Raw genomic sequence first — 16,787 nt, forward strand, 5'->3', positions numbered from 1 at the left:
TCACCGGGCTTTGCGGTGATCTATCAGAGACGGCCAGAGCTTACCTGGCTGCTGTTCATTGAGGTTTACTGTGTTTTGCAAGGGGAATAAAAGGGGTGGAGACAAGAAAATTGATAAAGTAATTATATGTCATGTACAGCCTAGTCGTTTCACAGAAGTGTTTGCTTCACTTCAACAAGTCCTTTACCAAAAGAGGATGATGTGATACTGAAGGCCTTTGGATTCTGTGAATATGCATGGGAGGCACCGTGAGCCAAACAACTGTGTCTAAGAAGCAGGAGCCTGTCTCCAATGCTTCCAACTCATACTTACCTGGCAGGGGAGATACCATGATCATGAAGGTGGTTCACCCAGGGCGAGGCTCAGCCATTGCACTTCGGTTGTGCTGACCCGTGCGAATTCCCCAAATGTGGGAATCTCGACTGCATAATTTGTGGTAGTGGGGGACTGCGTCCGCGCTCTCCCCTGATCATTATGTTCAATTGCAATAAGAGCTTGACACTGGGCCTATTTTATAGGTTTTGTTGTCGTGCATGTTTTGAACTCCCACCACAATGCATTCACTGATTGTGGTCGAAGGACAATTTTACAGCAAATAGACGGGTTCACTCCTGTTCCAAGTTTGCTGTTTTGATAAGTAATGTTTGCTAGAAATTCTTGTACTGCCTGTACGCTGATTTTAAATTTATAGCAGTTTCAGACTATGTCACGGCTTTGATCTATCAGAACCTGTGCTGTTCATTAGTTTACTGTGTTTGCAAGGGGAATAAAGGTGGAGACAAGAAAATTGATAAAGTAATTATATGTCATGTACAGCCTAGTCGTTTCACAGAAGTGTTTGCTTCACTTCAACAAGTCCTTTACCAAAAGAGGATGATGTGATACTGAAGGCCTTTGGATTCTGTGAATATGCATGGGAGGCACCGTGAGCCAAACAACTGTGTCTAAGAAGCAGGAGCCTGTCTCCAATGCTTCCAACTCATACTTACCTGGCAGGGGAGATACCATGATCATGAAGGTGGTTCACCCAGGGCGAGGCTCAGCCATTGCACTTCGGTTGTGCTGACCCGTGCGAATTCCCCAAATGTGGGAATCTCGACTGCATAATTTGTGGTAGTGGGGGACTGCGTCCGCGCTCTCCCCTGATCATTATGTTCAATTGCAATAAGAGCTTGACACTGGGCCTATTTTATAGGTTTTGTTGTCGTGCATGTTTTGTACTCCCACCACAATGCATTCACTGATTGTGGTCGAAGGACAATTTTACAGCAAATAGACGGGTTCACTCCTGTTCCAAGTTTGCTGTTTTGATAAGTAATGTTTGCTAGAAATTCTTGTACTGCCTGTACGCTGATTTTTCAGAATTTATAGCAGTTTGTGTTGTCTCTGAGAGAAAGGCGCTATGTCACCGGGCTTTTGCGGTGATCTATCAGAGACGGCCAGAGCTTACCTGGCTGCTGTTCATTGAGGTTTACTGTGTTTTGCAAGGGGAATAAAAGGGGTGGAGAGAAGAAAATTGATAAGGTAATTATATGTCATGTACAGCCTAGTCGTTTCACAGAAGTGTTTGCTTCACTTCAACAAGTCCTTTACCAAAAGAGGATGATGTGATACTGAAGGCCTTTGGATTCTGTGAATATGCATGAGGGCACCGTGAGCCAAACAACTGTGTCTAAGAAGCAGGAGCCTGTCTCCAATGCTTCCAACTCATACTTACCTGGCAGGGGAGATACCATGATCATGAAGGTGGTTCACCCAGGGCGAGGCTCAGCTATTGCACTTCGGTTGTGCTGACCCGTGCGAATTCCCCAAATGTGGGAATCTCGACTGCATAATTTGTGGTAGTGGGGACTGCGTCGCGCTCTCTCCTGATCATTATGTTCAATTGCAATAAGAGCTTGACACTGGGCCTATTTTATAGGTTATGTTGTAGTGCTTGTTTTGTACTCCCACCACAATGCATTCACTGATTGTGGTCGAAGGACAATTTTACAGCAAATAGCGGGTTCACTCCTGTTCCAAGTTTGTTGTTTTGATAGTAATGTTTGCTAGAAATTCTTGTAGTGCCTGTACCTGATTTTTCAGAATTTATAGCAGTTTGTGTTGTCTCTGAGACAAAGGCGCTATGTCACCGGGCTTTTGCGGTGATCTATCAGAGACGGCCAGAGCTTACCTGGCTGCTGTTCATTGAGGTTTACTGTGTTTTGCAAGGGGAATAAAAGTGGTGGAGACAAGAAAATTGATAAAGTAATTATATGTCATGTACAGCCTAGTCGTTTCACAGAAGTGTTTGCTTCACTTCAACAAGTCCTTTACCAAAAGAGGATGATGTGATACTGAAGGCCTTTGGATTCTGTGAATATGCATGGTGGCACCGTGAGCCAAACAACTGTGTCTAAGAAGCAGGAGCCTGTCTCCAATGCTTCCAACTCATACTTACCTGGCAGGGGAGATACCATGATCATGAAGGTGGTTCACCCAGGGCGAGGCTCAGCCATTGCACTCGGTTGTGCTGACCGTGCGAATTCCCCAAATGTGGGAATCTCGACTGCATAATTTGTGGTAGTGGGGGACTGCGTCCGCGCTCTCCCCTGATCATTATGTTCAATTGCAATAAGAGCTTGACACTGGGCCTATTTTATAGGTTATGTTGTAGTGCATGTTTTGTACTCCCACCACAATGCATTCACTGATTGTGGTCGAAGGACAATTTTACAGCAAATAGACGGGTTCACTCCTGTTCCAAGTTTGTTGTTTTGATAAGTAATGTTTGCTAGAAATTCTTGTAGTGCCTGTACGCTGATTTTTCAGAATTTATAGCAGTTTGTGTTGTCTCTGAGACAAAGGCGCTATGTCACCGGGCTTTTGCGGTGATCTATCAGAGACGGCCAGAGCTTACCTGGCTGCTGTTCATTGAGGTTTACTGTGTTTTGCAAGGGGAATAAAAGGGGTGGAGACAAGAAAATTGATAAAGTAATTATATGTCATGTACAGCCTAGTCGTTTCACAGAAGTGTTTGCTTCACTTCAACAAGTCCTTTACCAAAAGAGGATGATGTGATACTGAAGGCCTTTGGATTCTGTGAATATGCATGGAGGCACCGTGAGCCAAACAACTGTGTCTAAGAAGCAGGAGCCTGTCTCCAATGCTTCCAACTCATACTTACCTGGCAGGGGAGATACCATGATCATGAAGGTGGTTCACCCAGGGCGAGGCTCAGCCATTGCACTTCGGTTGTGCTGACCCGTGCGAATTCCCCAAATGTGGGAATCTCGACTGCATAATTTGTGGTAGTGGGGGACTGCGTCCGCGCTCTCCCCTGATCATTATGTTCAATTGCAATAAGAGCTTGACACTGGGCCTATTTTATAGGTTTTGTTGTCGTGCATGGTTTTAACTCCCACCACAATGCATTCACTGATTGTGGTCGAAGGACAATTTTACAGCAAATAGACGGGTTCACTCCTGTTCCAAGTTTGTTGTTTTGATAAGTAATGTTTGCTAGAAATTCTTGTAGTGCCTGTACGCTGATTTTCAAATTTATAGCAGTTGTGTGTCTCTGAGACAAAGGCGCATGTCACGGCTTTGCGTGATCTATCGGCGAGCTTGTGCTGTTCATTGAGGTTTCTGTGTTTAGAATAAAAGTGGTGGAGACAAGAAAATTGATAAAGTAATTATATGTCATGTACAGCCTAGTCGTTTCACAGAAGTGTTTGCTTCACTTCAACAAGTCGTTTTCCACCAAAGAGGATGATGTGATACTGAAGGCCTTTGGATTCTGTGAATATGCATGGAGGCACCGTGAGCCAAACAACTGTGTCTAAGAAGCAGGAGCCTGTCTCCAATGCTTCCAACTCATACTTACCTGGCAGGGGAGATACCATGATCATGAAGGTGGTTCACCCAGGGCGAGGCTCAGCCATTGCACTTCGGTTGTGCTGACCCGTGCGAATTCCCCAAATGTGGGAATCTCGACTGCATAATTTGTGGTAGTGGGGGACTGCGTCCGCGCTCTCCCCTGATCATTATGTTCAATTGCAATAAGAGCTTGACACTGGGCCTATTTTATAGGTTTTGTTGTCGTGCATGTTTTGAACTCCCACCACAATGCATTCACTGATTGTGGTCGAAGGACAATTTTACAGCAAATAGACGGGTTCACTCCTGTTCCAAGTTTGCTGTTTTGATAAGTAATGTTTGCTAGAAATTCTTGTACTGCCTGTACGCTGATTTTTCAGAATTTATAGCAGTTTGTGTTGTCTCTGAGACAAAGGCGCTAGGTCACCGGGCTTTTGCGGTGACCTATCAGAGACGGCCAGAGCTTACCTGGCTGCTGTTCATTGAGGTTTACTGTGTTTTGCAAGGGGAATAAAATGGGGTGGAGACAAGAAAATTGATAAAGTAATTATATGTCATGTACAGCCTAGTCGTTTCACAGAAGTGTTTGCTTCACTTCAACAAGTCCTTTACCAAAAGAGGATGATGTGATACTGAAGGCCTTTGGATTCTGTGAATATGCATGGGAGGCACCGTGAGCCAAACAACTGTGTCTAAGAAGCAGGAGCCTGTCTCCAATGCTTCCAACTCATACTTACCTGGCAGGGGAGATACCATGATCATGAAGGTGGTTCACCCAGGGCGAGGCTCAGCCATTGCACTTCGGTTGTGCTGACCCGTGCGAATTCCCCAAATGTGGGAATCTCGACTGCATAATTTGTGGTAGTGGGGGACTGCGTCCGCGCTCTCCCCTGATCATTATGTTCAATTGCAATAAGAGCTTGACACTGGGCCTATTTTATAGGTTATGTTGTAGTGCATGTTTTGTACTCCCACCACAATGCATTCACTGATTGTGGTCGAAGGACAATTTTACAGCAAATAGACGGGTTCACTCCTGTTCCAAGTTTGTTGTTTTGATAAGTAATGTTTGCTAGAAATTCTTGTAGTGCCTGTTTTTCATGTTGTGTCCGAGACAGTGTCGGCTTTCTATCAGCGTGCTGTTATTGTTTACTGTGTTTTGCAAGGGAATGAAAGTGGTGGAGACAAGAAAATTGATAAAGTAATTATATGTCATGTACAGCCTAGTCGTTTCACAGAAGTGTTTGCTTCACTTCAACAAGTCCTTTACCAAAAGAGGATGATGTGATACTGAAGGCCTTTGGATTCTGTGAATATGCATGGAGGCACCGTGAGCCAAACAACTGTGTCTAAGAAGCAGGAGCCTGTCTCCAATGCTTCCAACTCATACTTACCTGGCAGGGGAGATACCATGATCATGAAGGTGGTTCACCCAGGGCGAGGCTCAGCCATTGCACTTCGGTTGTGCTGACCCGTGCGAATTCCCTAAATGTGGAATCTCGACTGCATAATTTGTGGTAGTGGGGGACTGCGTCCGCGCTCTCCCCTGATCATTATGTTCAATTGCAATAAGAGCTTGACACTGGGCCTATTTTATAGGTTTTGTTGTCGTGCATGTTTTGAACTCCCACCACAATGCATTCACTGATTGTGGTCGAAGGACAATTTTACAGCAAATAGACGGGTTCACTCCTGTTCCAAGTTTGCTGTTTTGATAAGTAATGTTTGCTAGAAATTCTTGTACTGCCTGTACGCTGATTTTTCAGAATTTATAGCAGTTTGTGTTGTCTCTGAGACAAAGGCGCTAGGTCACCGGGCTTTTGCGGTGACCTATCAGAGACGGCCAGAGCTTACCTGGCTGCTGTTCATTGAGGTTTACTGTGTTTTGCAAGGGGAATAAAATGGGGTGGAGACAAGAAAATTGATAAAGTAATTATATGTCATGTACAGCCTAGTCGTTTCACAGAAGTGTTTGCTTCACTTCAACAAGTCCTTTACCAAAAGAGGATGATGTGATACTGAAGGCCTTTGGATTCTGTGAATATGCATGGAGGCACCGTGAGCCAAACAACTGTGTCTAAGAAGCAGGAGCCTGTCTCCAATGCTTCCAACTCATACTTACCTGGCAGGGGAGATACCATGATCATGAAGGTGGTTCACCCAGGGCGAGGCTCAGCCATTGCACTTCGGTTGTGCTGACCCGTGCGAATTCCCCAAATGTGGGAATCTCGACTGCATAATTTGTGGTAGTGGGGGACTGCGTCCGCGCTCTCCCCTGATCATTATGTTCAATTGCAATAAGAGCTTGACACTGGGCCTATTTTATAGGTTATGTTGTAGTGCATGTTTTGTACTCCCACCACAATGCATTCACTGATTGTGGTCGAAGGACAATTTTACAGCAAATAGACGGGTTCACTCCTGTTCCAAGTTTGTTGTTTTGATAAGTAATGTTTGCTAGAAATTCTTGTAGTGCCTGTACGCTGATTTTTCAGAATTTATAGCAGCTTGTGTTGTCTCTGAGACAAAGGCGCTATGTCACTGGGCTTTGCGGTGATCTATCAGAGACGGCCGGACTTACCTGGCTGCTGTTCATTGAGGTTTACTGTGTTTTGCAAGGGAATAAAAGGGGTGGAGACAAGAAAATTGATAAAGTAATTATATGTCATGTACAGCCTAGTCGTTTCACAGAAGTGTTTGCTTCACTTCAACAAGTCCTTTACCAAAAGAGGATGATGTGATACTGAAGGCCTTTGGATTCTGTGAATATGCATGGGAGGCACCGTGAGCCAAACAACTGTGTCTAAGAAGCAGGAGCCTGTCTCCAATGCTTCCAACTCATACTTACCTGGCAGGGAGATACCATGATCATGAAGGTGGTTCACCCAGGGCGAGGCTCAGCCATTGCACTTGCAGAATTTATAGCAGCTTGTGTTGTCCTGAGACAGCGCCAGGTCAACCGGCTTTTGGCAGACCTATCAGAGACGGCCAGAGCCACTCTGGCTGTTCATTGAGGTTTACTGCTTTGCAAGGGGAATAAAATGGGGTGAGACAAGAAAATTGATAGCACTATATGTCATGGGCAATTAGTCGTTTACTAGAAGTGTTTGTTTCATTTCAATGTGTCTCAAAATGCAAAGAGGATGATGGACACTGAAGGCCTTGACTGTGAATATGCATGTGAGGCAATCAGTGGAGCTGCCAAATAACTGTGTCTAAGTGAAGCAGGAGCCTGTCTCCACGGCTTCCAACTCACTTACCTGGCAGGAGATACCATGATCATGAAGGTGGTCTACCCAGGCGCAGGCTCAAACATTGCACTCTCGGTTGTGTTGACTCACTCCCAAATGTAATCTCTGGACTGCACACCTAGGTAGTGACTGCGCCCGCGCTCTCCCTGATCACTATGTCTAATTGCACAAGAGCTTGGACATCACCATTTTATAGGTTTTGTTGTAGTGTTTGTTTTGTACTCCCACCACAATGTATCTTACTGTCAGGTCGAAGGACAATTTTACAGCAACAGATTTGTTCACTCCTGTTCCAAGTTTATTGTTTTGATAAGCATGCCTGTTGAAATTTGTAGTGCCTGTACGCTGATTTTCAGGAATTTATAGTGAAGTTTCAGTTATTCTAGGATAGCTGCGCTATGTCACCGGGCTTTTGCGTGTGGATCTATCAGAGACGGCCAGAGCTTATCTTGGCTGCTGTTCATTGAGGTTTACTGTGTTTTGCAAGGGGAAAATGGGGTGGAGACAAGAAAATTGATAAAGTAATTATACGTCATGTACAGCCCAGTGTCAGTTCTTGCCAGAAGTGTTGCTTCACTTCAACAAGTCCTTTTACCAAAGAGGATGATGTGGATACTGAAGGGCCTTTGGATTCTGTGAATATGCATGTGAGGCAAATCGTGAGCCAAAAACAACTGTGTCTAAGAAGCAGTGAGCCTGTCTCCCAATGCTTCCAACCTATACTTTCACTCTGGCAGGGAGATACCATGATCATGAAGGTGGTTCACCAGGCGAGGCCTAGCCATTGCACTCTCTCTTACAGTGTTGACCTCGCACCCCCCAAAATGTGGGAATCTTCACTGCAATTTGTAGTGGGGACTGCGCCCGCGCTTCTGATCATTATGTTCAATTGCAATAAGAGCTTACACACTGGGCCTATTTTATAGGGTTATGTTGTAGTGCATGTTTTGGAAACTCTCACCACAATGTATTCACTGATTGTGGTCAAGGGACACTTATATAAATAGGATGGGTTCACTTCCTGTTCCAAGTTTGTTGTTTGATAAAGTAATGTTTGCTGAGAGTCTTTGTAGTGCCTGTACGCTGATTTTTCAGAATTTATAGCAGCTCTTTGTGCTATCTCGGAGACAAAGGCGCTATGCACCCCTGGCTAAGGGATCTATCAGAGACGTCAGAGCTTACTCTGGGCTGCTGTTCATTGAGGCTTACTGTGGGGTTTTCAGTAAGGGGAATAAAGTGGGTGGAGACAGAAAAATTGGATAAAGTAATTATATGCCGCACAGCCTAGTCGTTTCACAGAAGTGTTGTTTTAATTTCAACAAGTCCTTTACCAAAGAGGATGATGTGATACTGGAAGGCCTCTTTTTGACTTTGTGAATATGCACATGGTGGCACCGTGAGCCAAAAACGTGTCTAAGTAATATGGAGCCTGTCTCCAATGCTTCCAACCTGTATACTACCTGGCAGGGGAGATACATGATCATGAAGGTGGTTCACCCAGGGCGGGGCCCAGCCATTGCACTTCGGTTGTGCTGACTCGCAAGAATTCCCAAATGTGGGAATCTCACTGCATAATTTGTGGTAGTGGGGACTCAGTCTCGCCTCCCTGATCATTATGTTCAATTGCACAGAGCTTGACATCAGCCTGTTTATAGGTTTTGTTGTCGCAGACAAGTTTTGAACTCCCACCACAATGCATTCACTGATTGTGGTCGAAAGGACAATTTTACAGCAAATAGACGGGTTCACTCCTGTTCCAAGCCTATTGTTCTTGATAAGTAATGCTTGCTAGAAATTCTTGTACTGCCTGTACGCTGGATTTTCAGAATTTATAGCAGTTTGTGTTGTCTCTGAGACAAAGGCGCTTTGTCACCGGGGCTTCATGTGACTCATCAGAGACGGCCGAGCTTACCTGGCTGCTGTCTATTGAGGTTTACTGTGGCTTTGCAAGGGGAATGCATGGGGTGGAGATAAGAAATTGATAAAGTAATTATAAGGCGTGTACAGCTTCTAGTCGTTTCACAGAAGTGTTTCTGCTTCCACTTCAACAAGTCCTTTACCAAAAGAGGATGATGGGACACTGTGCGCTCCTGATTCTGTGAATAAGGTGTGCGTGAGGCACCGTGAGCAAATAACTGTGTCTATGAAGCAGGAGCCCTGTCTCCAATGCTTCCAACCCACTTACCTTGCAGGGAGATACCATGATCATGAAGGTGGTTCACCCAGGGCGCAGGCTCAGCCATTGCACTCTCAGTTGTGTTGACCTGCAAGCACTCCCCAAAATGTGGAACCTCACTGCATAATTTGTGGTGGTGGGGACTGCGCCCGCCTCCCCTGATCATTATGCTGTTAAACTGCACAAGAGTTTGACACTGCCCATTTATAGGTTATGTTGTAGTGCTTGTTTTATACTCCCACCAATACATTCACTGATTGTGGCCTAGAAAGGACAATTTACAGCAAATAGACGGGTTCAGTCCTGTTCTGTTTGCTGTTTTTGATGAGTAATGTTTGATAGGAAATTTGTAGTGCTCTACGCTGATTGAGAGCAAGAAATTGATAAAGTAATTATATGTCATGTGGCAGCCTAGTCGCTTCAAGGTATGCTTGTCACTTCAACAAGTCCTTTACCAAAAGAGGATGATGGATAATGAAGGCCTTTGATTCTGTGAATATGCATGGGAGGCACTGGGAGCCAAATAACTGTGCTCAAGAAGCAGAGCCTGTCTCCATGCTTCCAACCTGCCTACTCTGCAGGGGTGAGATACCATGATCATGAAGGTAGTTCACCCAGGCGCAGGCCTGGCCATTGCACCCTCGGTTGTGCTGGATCTAAGACTTCAAATGTGGGAATCGACTCAGCATAATTTGAGGTAGTGGGACTGCGCCCGCGCCTCCCTGACTGCTGGTGTCTAACTCCTGCAATAAGAGCTGACACTGGGCCTGGTCACGAGCAGGTTATGCTGTAGTGCATGTTTTGCATCCCACCAAATGCATTCACTGACTGTGGCCCAAGGACACCTTACAGCAAACAGACGGGTTCGCTTCCTGTTCCAAGTCGTTGTCTTGATAGGCAATGTTTGCTAGAAATTTGTAGTGGTCTGGTTCGCTGATTTTTCAGAATTTATAGCAGTTTAGGTTGTCTCAGACAAGCGCCGCTTGTCACCGGCTTTCGGTGTGATCTATCAGAGACGCGCCGAGCTACCTGGCTGCCGTTCATTGAGGTTTACTGTATGGTAAGAATAAAAGGGGTGGAGACAAGAAAAATTGATAAAGTAATTATAAGGCCGCGTACAGGCAATATCGCTTCACAGAAGTGTTTGTTTTAATTTCAATAAAGTCTCACTAAAGAGGGATGATGTGACACTGGAAGGCCTTGATTCTGTGAATATGCATGAAAGTACCATGAGCTCAAAGCAGAACCCGTGTTCAAGATAATATGAGCCCGTCTCCAATGCTTCCAATCTACCACCTGGCAGGCAGGAGATACTAAGATCATGAAGGTGGTCTACCCAGGCGCAGGCTCAGCCATTGCACTTCAAGTTGTAAGTTGACCCCGTGCGACTCCCCAAATGTGGGACCTCGATCAGCACTTGTGGTAGTGGGGACTCGTCTGCGCTTCTGACTACATTATGTGTTCAATTGCAAGAGCTTGACACTGGGCCTGGGTTTTATAGGTTTGTTTGCCGTGCATGTTTTAAACTCCCACCACAAATGCATCTACCAGATTGTGGTCGACAATTTTACAGCAAATAGACGTGGTTCACCCTGTTCCAAGTTTGGTTGTTTACAGTACGTTTGCTAGAAATTCTGTACTGCCTGTACGCTGATTTTCAGAATTTATAGCAGTTTCAGTTGTCTCTGAGACAAGGCGCCAGGTCACCGGGCTTTTGGTGGACTTACTGAGATGCCAGAGCTTACCTGGCTGCTGTCTGAGGTTTACTGTGTTTTGTAAGGGGAATAAATGGGGTGGAGACAAGAAAATTGATAAAGTACTGAGAAGGGTCATGTATAAATTATTTGCTTACTAGGCGGTTTGCTTCACTCAATGTCCTTTACCAGTGAGGATGATGACACTGAAGGCCTTTGGATTCTGTGAATATGCATGGAGGCACTGTGGAGCCAAACAACTGTGTCTGGCAAAGGTATTTCGTTCCAATGCCCCAACCTTATGACTTACCTGGCAGGGAGATAACAAGGGATCATGGCGTGGTTCACGCGGCCAGGCTCAGCCATTGCACTCGGTTGTGTTGACCAGGCAATTCCCAAATGTGGGAATCTCGACTGCACAATTTGTGGTAGTGGGGATCGCGTCCTGCCTTCCTGATCATTATGTTCACCTCTGCACAAGAGTTTGACATTGGGCCCATTTTTTATAGGGTTATGTTGTAGTGTTTGTTTTATACCCCACCACAATACATTCACTGATTGTGTAATGAGGACACTCTACAGCAAATAGATCGGTTCAGTCCTGTTCTAAGTTTGCTGCCTTTGATGAGTAATGGCAGAAATTCTTGTAGTGCTCTGCATGCCGATTGGAGACAAGGTTAAATTGATGCTGTCATGGCTGCGTCATACATGTACAGCCTCGCTGCTCTGGCTGGTATGTTTGGCTCACTCAACAAGTCCTCATCAGAGAGAGGTGAGAGTTCACCCAGGCGAGGCCCAGCCATTGCACTCGCTGGTGCTGGTTTGTAGGTTGACTCCGCCAGCAGACTCCCAAATGTGGGAATCCCGACTGTTAATTTTGTAGTGGTGACTGCACCCACGCTTCCCCTGATCATTGTGTCTAATTGCAATAAGAGCTTGACACTGGGCCCATTTTATAGGTTATGTTGTAGTGCTTGTTTTGTACTCCCACCACAAATAATATCTGCACTGATTGTGGTCGGATGACACCCAGACAGCAAACAGACGGGTTCAGTCCTGTCTCAAGCCTAAGGTTTTGATGAGTAATGTTTGCTAGAAATTTTGTAGTGCCTGGGTACGCTGATTGAGACAAGAAATTGATAAAGTGTCATGTCAGTCATGTCATGTACAGCCTAGCTGCTTCTGTCAGAAGTGTTTGCTTCACTTCAACAAGTCCCTTTGGTCAAAAGAGGGATGATGTGGATAATGAAGGCCCTTGGATTCTGTGAATATGCATGGAGGCACCCGGAGCCAAACAACTGCACCCAGAAGCAGGAGCCTATTCCAATGCTTCCAACTCACAATTTACCTGGCAGGGGAGATACTATGATCATGAAGGTGGTCTACCCAGGGCGAGGCCCAGCCATTGCATCGGTTGTGTTGACTCGTGCGAATTCCCAAATGTGGAGAATCTCGGACTGCACAATTTGTGGTAGTGGACTGCGCCCGCGCCTCCTGGATCATTAAGTGCTCAACTGCAACAAGAGCCTGACACTGGGCCTGGTTTTTATAGGTTTTATATACTTGCATGTTTTGAAACCCCCACTCACAAATGCATTCACTACTGTGGCCGAAGGACAAATTTTACAGCAAATAGACGGGTCTACCTCTGTCTCCAAGTTTGCTAAGCCTTGATAAGTAAATGTTTGCTGAAAACTCTGTACTGCCTGTAATGCTGATTTTTCTCAGAATTTATAGCAGTTTGTGTTGTCTCTGAGACAGCGCTAGGTCACCGGGCTTTGCGACTTGTCAGGAGACGGGCCAGAGCTTACTCTGGTTGCTGTTCATTGAGGTTTACTGCTTTGCAGGGAATAAAAGGGGTGGAGAGGTGAAAATTGATAGCAATTATATGTCATGTACAAAGGTTTAGTCGTTTACAGAAGTGTTTGCTTTACTTCCAACAAGTCCTTTAACAAAAGAGGGATGATGTGATACTGAAGGGCCTTGGATTCTGGTGGAATATGCATGGTGGCAACTGCAGAGCAAACAACTGTGTCTAAGAAGCAGGAGCCCGTTCCAATGCTTCCAACTCATACTTACCTGGCAGGGGAGATACCATGATCATGAAGGTGGTTCACCGAGGGCGAGGCTCTGTGCCATTGCACTGGGTTAGCGGACTGCTGTAATTCCCAAATGTGGGAATCTGGATTGCATAATTTGTGGTAGTAGACTGCGTCCATACTTCCCTGATCATTGCGTTCACCGCACAAGAGCTTACACTGGGCCTACTTGAGAGGTTTTGTTGTAGTGCTTGTTTTGTACTCCCACCACAATGCATTCATCAAGGCTGTGGTCAAGGACAAATTTTACAGCAAATAGACGGTTCACTCCTGTTCCAAGTTTGCTGTTTGATAGTTAAATAAGCCTGCTAGGAAATTCTTGGTACTGCTCAAAATGGCTGATTTTTCAGAATTTATAGTGAGTTTGTGCTGTCTCTGCAGACAGCGCTATGTCACCGGCTTTGGTGTGTGATCTATCAGAGACGGCCAGAGCCTACCTGGCCGCTGTCTATTGAGGTTCACTGTGTTTTGCAAGGGGAATAAAATGGGGTGAGATAAGAAAACTGATAAAGTAATTATATGTCAGTGTACAGCCTGTCGGCTTCTGTTGATGGAAGTGGTCAGCTCAACTTTAGTAAGTCCTACCAAAAAGAGGATGATGTGATACTGAAGGGCCTTGATTCGTGAATATGCATGGAGGCACTGTGAGCTAAACACTGTGTTCAATATGAGCTCATCAGCCCGCCTAATCCATACTTATCTGGGCAGGGGAGAGGCCCATGATCACGAAGGTGGTCTACCCAGGCGAGCAACATCATGCATTGCACTTCAATAAAGCTGACTGCATAATTCCTGCAAATGTGGGAATCAATGTACAATTTGTGGTAGGAACTGCGCCACAAGGCCTCCCTGATCATTGCGTGTTCAACTGGCACAAGAGCTGATGACTGGGCCTGTTTATAGGGTTTGTCGTGGTATGTTTTTGAACTCACCATAATGTATCTACTGATTGTGTGGTCGTTGAAGGACACCTTACAGCAACAGACGGGTTCACTTCCCTGTTCCAAGTTTGCTGTTTTGATAGTACGTTTGCTAGAAATTCTTTGTACTGCCTGTACGCTGACTTTTTCAGAATTTATAGCAGCTTGTGGCTGTCTCGAGACAAGGCGCCGAGGTCACCGGGCTTTACACAGGGACTTACTGAGACGCAAGGCCAGAGCTTACCTGGCTGCTGTTCATTGAGGCTCACTGTGTTTTGGTAAGGGACAAAATGGGGTGGGTACAGAAAAATTGATAAAGTAATTATATGTCATGTACATTTAGTTTGTTTACAGAAGTGTTTGCTTCACTTCAATGCAAGTCCTTACTTAAAAGAGGATGATAAAGATACTAGCTGGCCTTTGGATTCTGTGGATATGCATGGGAGGCACCGTGAGCTAAACACCGTGTCTAAGAAGCAGGAGCCTGTCTCCAATGCTTCAACCTATACTTACCTGGCAGGGAGATATCATGATCATGAAGGTGAGTCTGTTCAGGCGAGGCCCAGCCACTGAGACTTCGGTTAGGGCGATCTAGTGGCGACTCCCCAAATGTGGGAATCTCACTGTATAATTTGTGGTAGTGTAGACTGCGCCCTCGCGCTCTCCTGATCATTATGTTCAATTGCACAAGATTAGAATAATCACTTATTTTATAGGTTATGTTATAGTATGTTTTAGGCTTCCCACCACAATGCATTCACTGATTGTGGTCAAGGACAATTTTACAGCAAAGCATTGTCTACCTTGTTCTAAGTTTGTTGTTTTGATAAGTAATGTTTCATAGAAATTCCTTGTATGCCTGTTCGCTTGATCTCCTGGGGAATTTATAGCAGTTTGTGCTATTCTGAGACAAAGGGCGCTTTGTCACTGGCCATGCAGGATCTATCAGCCTGTTTGTTTCTGCCTGGTCAGTTGTCCATTGAGTTTACTGTGTTTTGCAAGGGGTGAAATAAAGGTGAGACAAGAAATTGATAAAGTACTATATGTCATGCAGCCTAATGTTTCACAGAAGTGTTTGCTTCACTTCAACAAGTCCCCTTACCAAAAGAGGATGATGTGATATCAGTGGCCTTTGGATTCTGTGGAATATGCATGGAGGCACCGTGAGCCAAATGAATTGTGTCTATGAAGCAGGAGCCCTGGGTCTCCAAAGGCTTCCAACTCATACTTTACCTGGCAGGGGAGAGAGATACCATGATCATGAAGGGTGGTTCACCCAGGGCGAGGCCTCAGCCAGGCTGACTCGGTTGTGCTGACCTGCAGGAATCCCAAATGTGAACTTCACTGCATAATTTGTGGTAGTGGGGGACTGCGCCCTGCGCCTCCTGACTATTATGGTCTAATTGCACAAGAGTTTGACACTGGGCCTGTTTATAGGTTTTGTTGTCGTGTATGTTTTGAACTCCACTACAATGTATCTACTGACTGTGGTTTAAGGACAATTTTACAGCAAATAGACGGGTTCACTCCTTGTTCCAAGTTTGCTGTTTTGATAGCAATGTTTGTTAGAAATTCTTGTACTGCCTGTACGCTGATTTTTCAGAATTTAGCAGTTTAAAGTGGTTCTCTGAGACAAAGGCGCTAGGTCACCGGGCCTTTGGGTGGACTGAACAGAGATGCTAGAGCTACCGGCTGCTGTTCATTGAGGTTTACCGTGTTTGCAAGGGGAATAAAATGGGTGGAGATAAGAAAATTGATAAAGCACTATATGTCACAGCCTAGTCAGTTTTCACAGAAGCTGTTTGGTTTACTTCAACAAGTCCTTTGTACTAAAAGAGGATAATGTGATAATGGTTGCTCTGGATTCTGTGAATATGCATGGTGGCACCGTGAGTCAAATAACTGTGTCTAAGAAGTAGAGCCTGCCCAATGCTTCCAACTCACTTACCTGGCAGGGGAGATACCATGATCATGAAGGTGGTTCACCCAGGCGCAGGCTCAGCCATTGCACTTCGGGTTGTGCTGACTCGCAAGGACCCCCAAATGTGGGAATCTCTGACTGCATAATTTGTGGTAGTGGGGACTGCGTCTGCGCTCTCCCTGATCATTATGTTCACTGCAATAAGAGCTTGACACTGGGCTCATTTTATAGGTTTTGTTGTCGTGCATGTTTTGAACTCCCATCACAATGCATCTACTGATTGTGGTCGAAGGATACCCTTACAGCAAATAGTTTGGTTCAATTCTGTTCCAAGTTTGCTGTTTTGATAAGTAATGTTTGCTAGAAATCTTTGTAACGGCCCACGCCTTGACTTTCTGTGTGAACTATACAGCCTGTGTTGTCCTGAGACAGTGCGCCAGCCCACCGGCTTGGGCGTGATCTATCAGAGACCGCCAGAGCTTACTCCGGCCGGCTGTCTAACAGAGGCTTCACTGTATTTTTCAAGGAACAAAAGGGGTGGAGACAAGAATAGCTGATAGCAATTATATGCCTATGTACAAATAGTCGTTTCATACAGTGAAGTGTTTGGTTTCACTTCAACAAGTCCTTTACCAAAAAGAGGACATGGACATTGAAGGCCTTTGGATTCTGTAATATGTATGGTGGCAATTCAGAGCTAAAGAACTGTGTCTAAGAAGCAGGAGCCTGGGTTCCAATGCTCTAACTCATACTTACCTGGGCAGGGAGATACTGCTCATGAAGGTTCACCCAGGGCTGAGGCCCCAGCCATTGCACTGCTGTGTTGACCCGGCAAGGGACTCCCCAAATGTGGGAATCCTCACTGCAC

At 45.4% G+C, this 16,787-nt stretch overlaps 20 non-coding genes and 3 pseudogenes across 20 annotated transcripts; all 23 read left to right on the forward strand.

Annotated features, from left to right (window-relative positions):
- The first annotated feature begins 304 nt into the window (after positions 1-304).
- LOC124851432 lies at positions 305-468 on the forward strand. Its single transcript, XR_007032484.1, has one exon. It is a non-coding gene; the product is annotated as a U1 spliceosomal RNA (small nuclear RNA).
- Positions 469-981: 513 nt separating this feature from the next.
- LOC124851493 lies at positions 982-1,145 on the forward strand. Its single transcript, XR_007032534.1, has one exon. It is a non-coding gene; the product is annotated as a U1 spliceosomal RNA (small nuclear RNA).
- Positions 1,146-1,709: 564 nt separating this feature from the next.
- Positions 1,710-1,870, forward strand: LOC118104090. Its single transcript, XR_004695015.2, has one exon. It is a non-coding gene; the product is annotated as a U1 spliceosomal RNA (small nuclear RNA).
- Positions 1,871-2,432: 562 nt separating this feature from the next.
- On the forward strand, positions 2,433-2,594 carry LOC124851504. The gene has a single exon (XR_007032545.1). It is a non-coding gene; the product is annotated as a U1 spliceosomal RNA (small nuclear RNA).
- Positions 2,595-3,158: 564 nt separating this feature from the next.
- Positions 3,159-3,322, forward strand: LOC124851501. Its single transcript, XR_007032542.1, has one exon. It is a non-coding gene; the product is annotated as a U1 spliceosomal RNA (small nuclear RNA).
- A 535-nt stretch (positions 3,323-3,857) lies between these two features.
- On the forward strand, positions 3,858-4,021 carry LOC118104092. The gene has a single exon (XR_004695017.2). It is a non-coding gene; the product is annotated as a U1 spliceosomal RNA (small nuclear RNA).
- Positions 4,022-4,587: 566 nt separating this feature from the next.
- On the forward strand, positions 4,588-4,751 carry LOC124851521. Its single transcript, XR_007032562.1, has one exon. It is a non-coding gene; the product is annotated as a U1 spliceosomal RNA (small nuclear RNA).
- Positions 4,752-5,244: 493 nt separating this feature from the next.
- On the forward strand, positions 5,245-5,407 carry LOC118104091. The gene has a single exon (XR_004695016.2). It is a non-coding gene; the product is annotated as a U1 spliceosomal RNA (small nuclear RNA).
- A 565-nt stretch (positions 5,408-5,972) lies between these two features.
- LOC124851438 lies at positions 5,973-6,136 on the forward strand. Its single transcript, XR_007032490.1, has one exon. It is a non-coding gene; the product is annotated as a U1 spliceosomal RNA (small nuclear RNA).
- A 562-nt stretch (positions 6,137-6,698) lies between these two features.
- Positions 6,699-6,867, forward strand: LOC124851484. The gene has a single exon (XR_007032526.1). It is a non-coding gene; the product is annotated as a U1 spliceosomal RNA (small nuclear RNA).
- A 243-nt stretch (positions 6,868-7,110) lies between these two features.
- Positions 7,111-7,259, forward strand: LOC118117099 (annotated as a pseudogene).
- A 569-nt stretch (positions 7,260-7,828) lies between these two features.
- On the forward strand, positions 7,829-7,988 carry LOC118117131. Its single transcript, XR_004697759.2, has one exon. It is a non-coding gene; the product is annotated as a U1 spliceosomal RNA (small nuclear RNA).
- Positions 7,989-8,562: 574 nt separating this feature from the next.
- Positions 8,563-8,718, forward strand: LOC124851442. Its single transcript, XR_007032494.1, has one exon. It is a non-coding gene; the product is annotated as a U1 spliceosomal RNA (small nuclear RNA).
- Positions 8,719-9,286: 568 nt separating this feature from the next.
- LOC124851460 lies at positions 9,287-9,445 on the forward strand. Its single transcript, XR_007032510.1, has one exon. It is a non-coding gene; the product is annotated as a U1 spliceosomal RNA (small nuclear RNA).
- Positions 9,446-9,851: 406 nt separating this feature from the next.
- LOC124851476 lies at positions 9,852-10,010 on the forward strand. Its single transcript, XR_007032522.1, has one exon. It is a non-coding gene; the product is annotated as a U1 spliceosomal RNA (small nuclear RNA).
- Positions 10,011-10,574: 564 nt separating this feature from the next.
- Positions 10,575-10,734, forward strand: LOC124851487. The gene has a single exon (XR_007032529.1). It is a non-coding gene; the product is annotated as a U1 spliceosomal RNA (small nuclear RNA).
- Positions 10,735-11,281: 547 nt separating this feature from the next.
- LOC124851467 lies at positions 11,282-11,435 on the forward strand (annotated as a pseudogene).
- An 884-nt stretch (positions 11,436-12,319) lies between these two features.
- Positions 12,320-12,476, forward strand: LOC124851445. Its single transcript, XR_007032497.1, has one exon. It is a non-coding gene; the product is annotated as a U1 spliceosomal RNA (small nuclear RNA).
- A 574-nt stretch (positions 12,477-13,050) lies between these two features.
- On the forward strand, positions 13,051-13,198 carry LOC124851455 (annotated as a pseudogene).
- Positions 13,199-13,770: 572 nt separating this feature from the next.
- Positions 13,771-13,933, forward strand: LOC124851491. The gene has a single exon (XR_007032532.1). It is a non-coding gene; the product is annotated as a U1 spliceosomal RNA (small nuclear RNA).
- Positions 13,934-14,503: 570 nt separating this feature from the next.
- On the forward strand, positions 14,504-14,665 carry LOC124851458. Its single transcript, XR_007032508.1, has one exon. It is a non-coding gene; the product is annotated as a U1 spliceosomal RNA (small nuclear RNA).
- A 557-nt stretch (positions 14,666-15,222) lies between these two features.
- On the forward strand, positions 15,223-15,386 carry LOC124851472. Its single transcript, XR_007032519.1, has one exon. It is a non-coding gene; the product is annotated as a U1 spliceosomal RNA (small nuclear RNA).
- Positions 15,387-15,938: 552 nt separating this feature from the next.
- On the forward strand, positions 15,939-16,101 carry LOC124851526. The gene has a single exon (XR_007032567.1). It is a non-coding gene; the product is annotated as a U1 spliceosomal RNA (small nuclear RNA).
- The last annotated feature ends 686 nt before the right edge of the window (positions 16,102-16,787 follow it).

The sequence above is a fragment of the Hippoglossus stenolepis genome, unplaced genomic scaffold, assembly GCF_022539355.2.
Source record: "Hippoglossus stenolepis isolate QCI-W04-F060 unplaced genomic scaffold, HSTE1.2 HiC_scaffold_37, whole genome shotgun sequence".
Taxonomy (NCBI): domain Eukaryota; kingdom Metazoa; phylum Chordata; class Actinopteri; order Pleuronectiformes; family Pleuronectidae; genus Hippoglossus; species Hippoglossus stenolepis.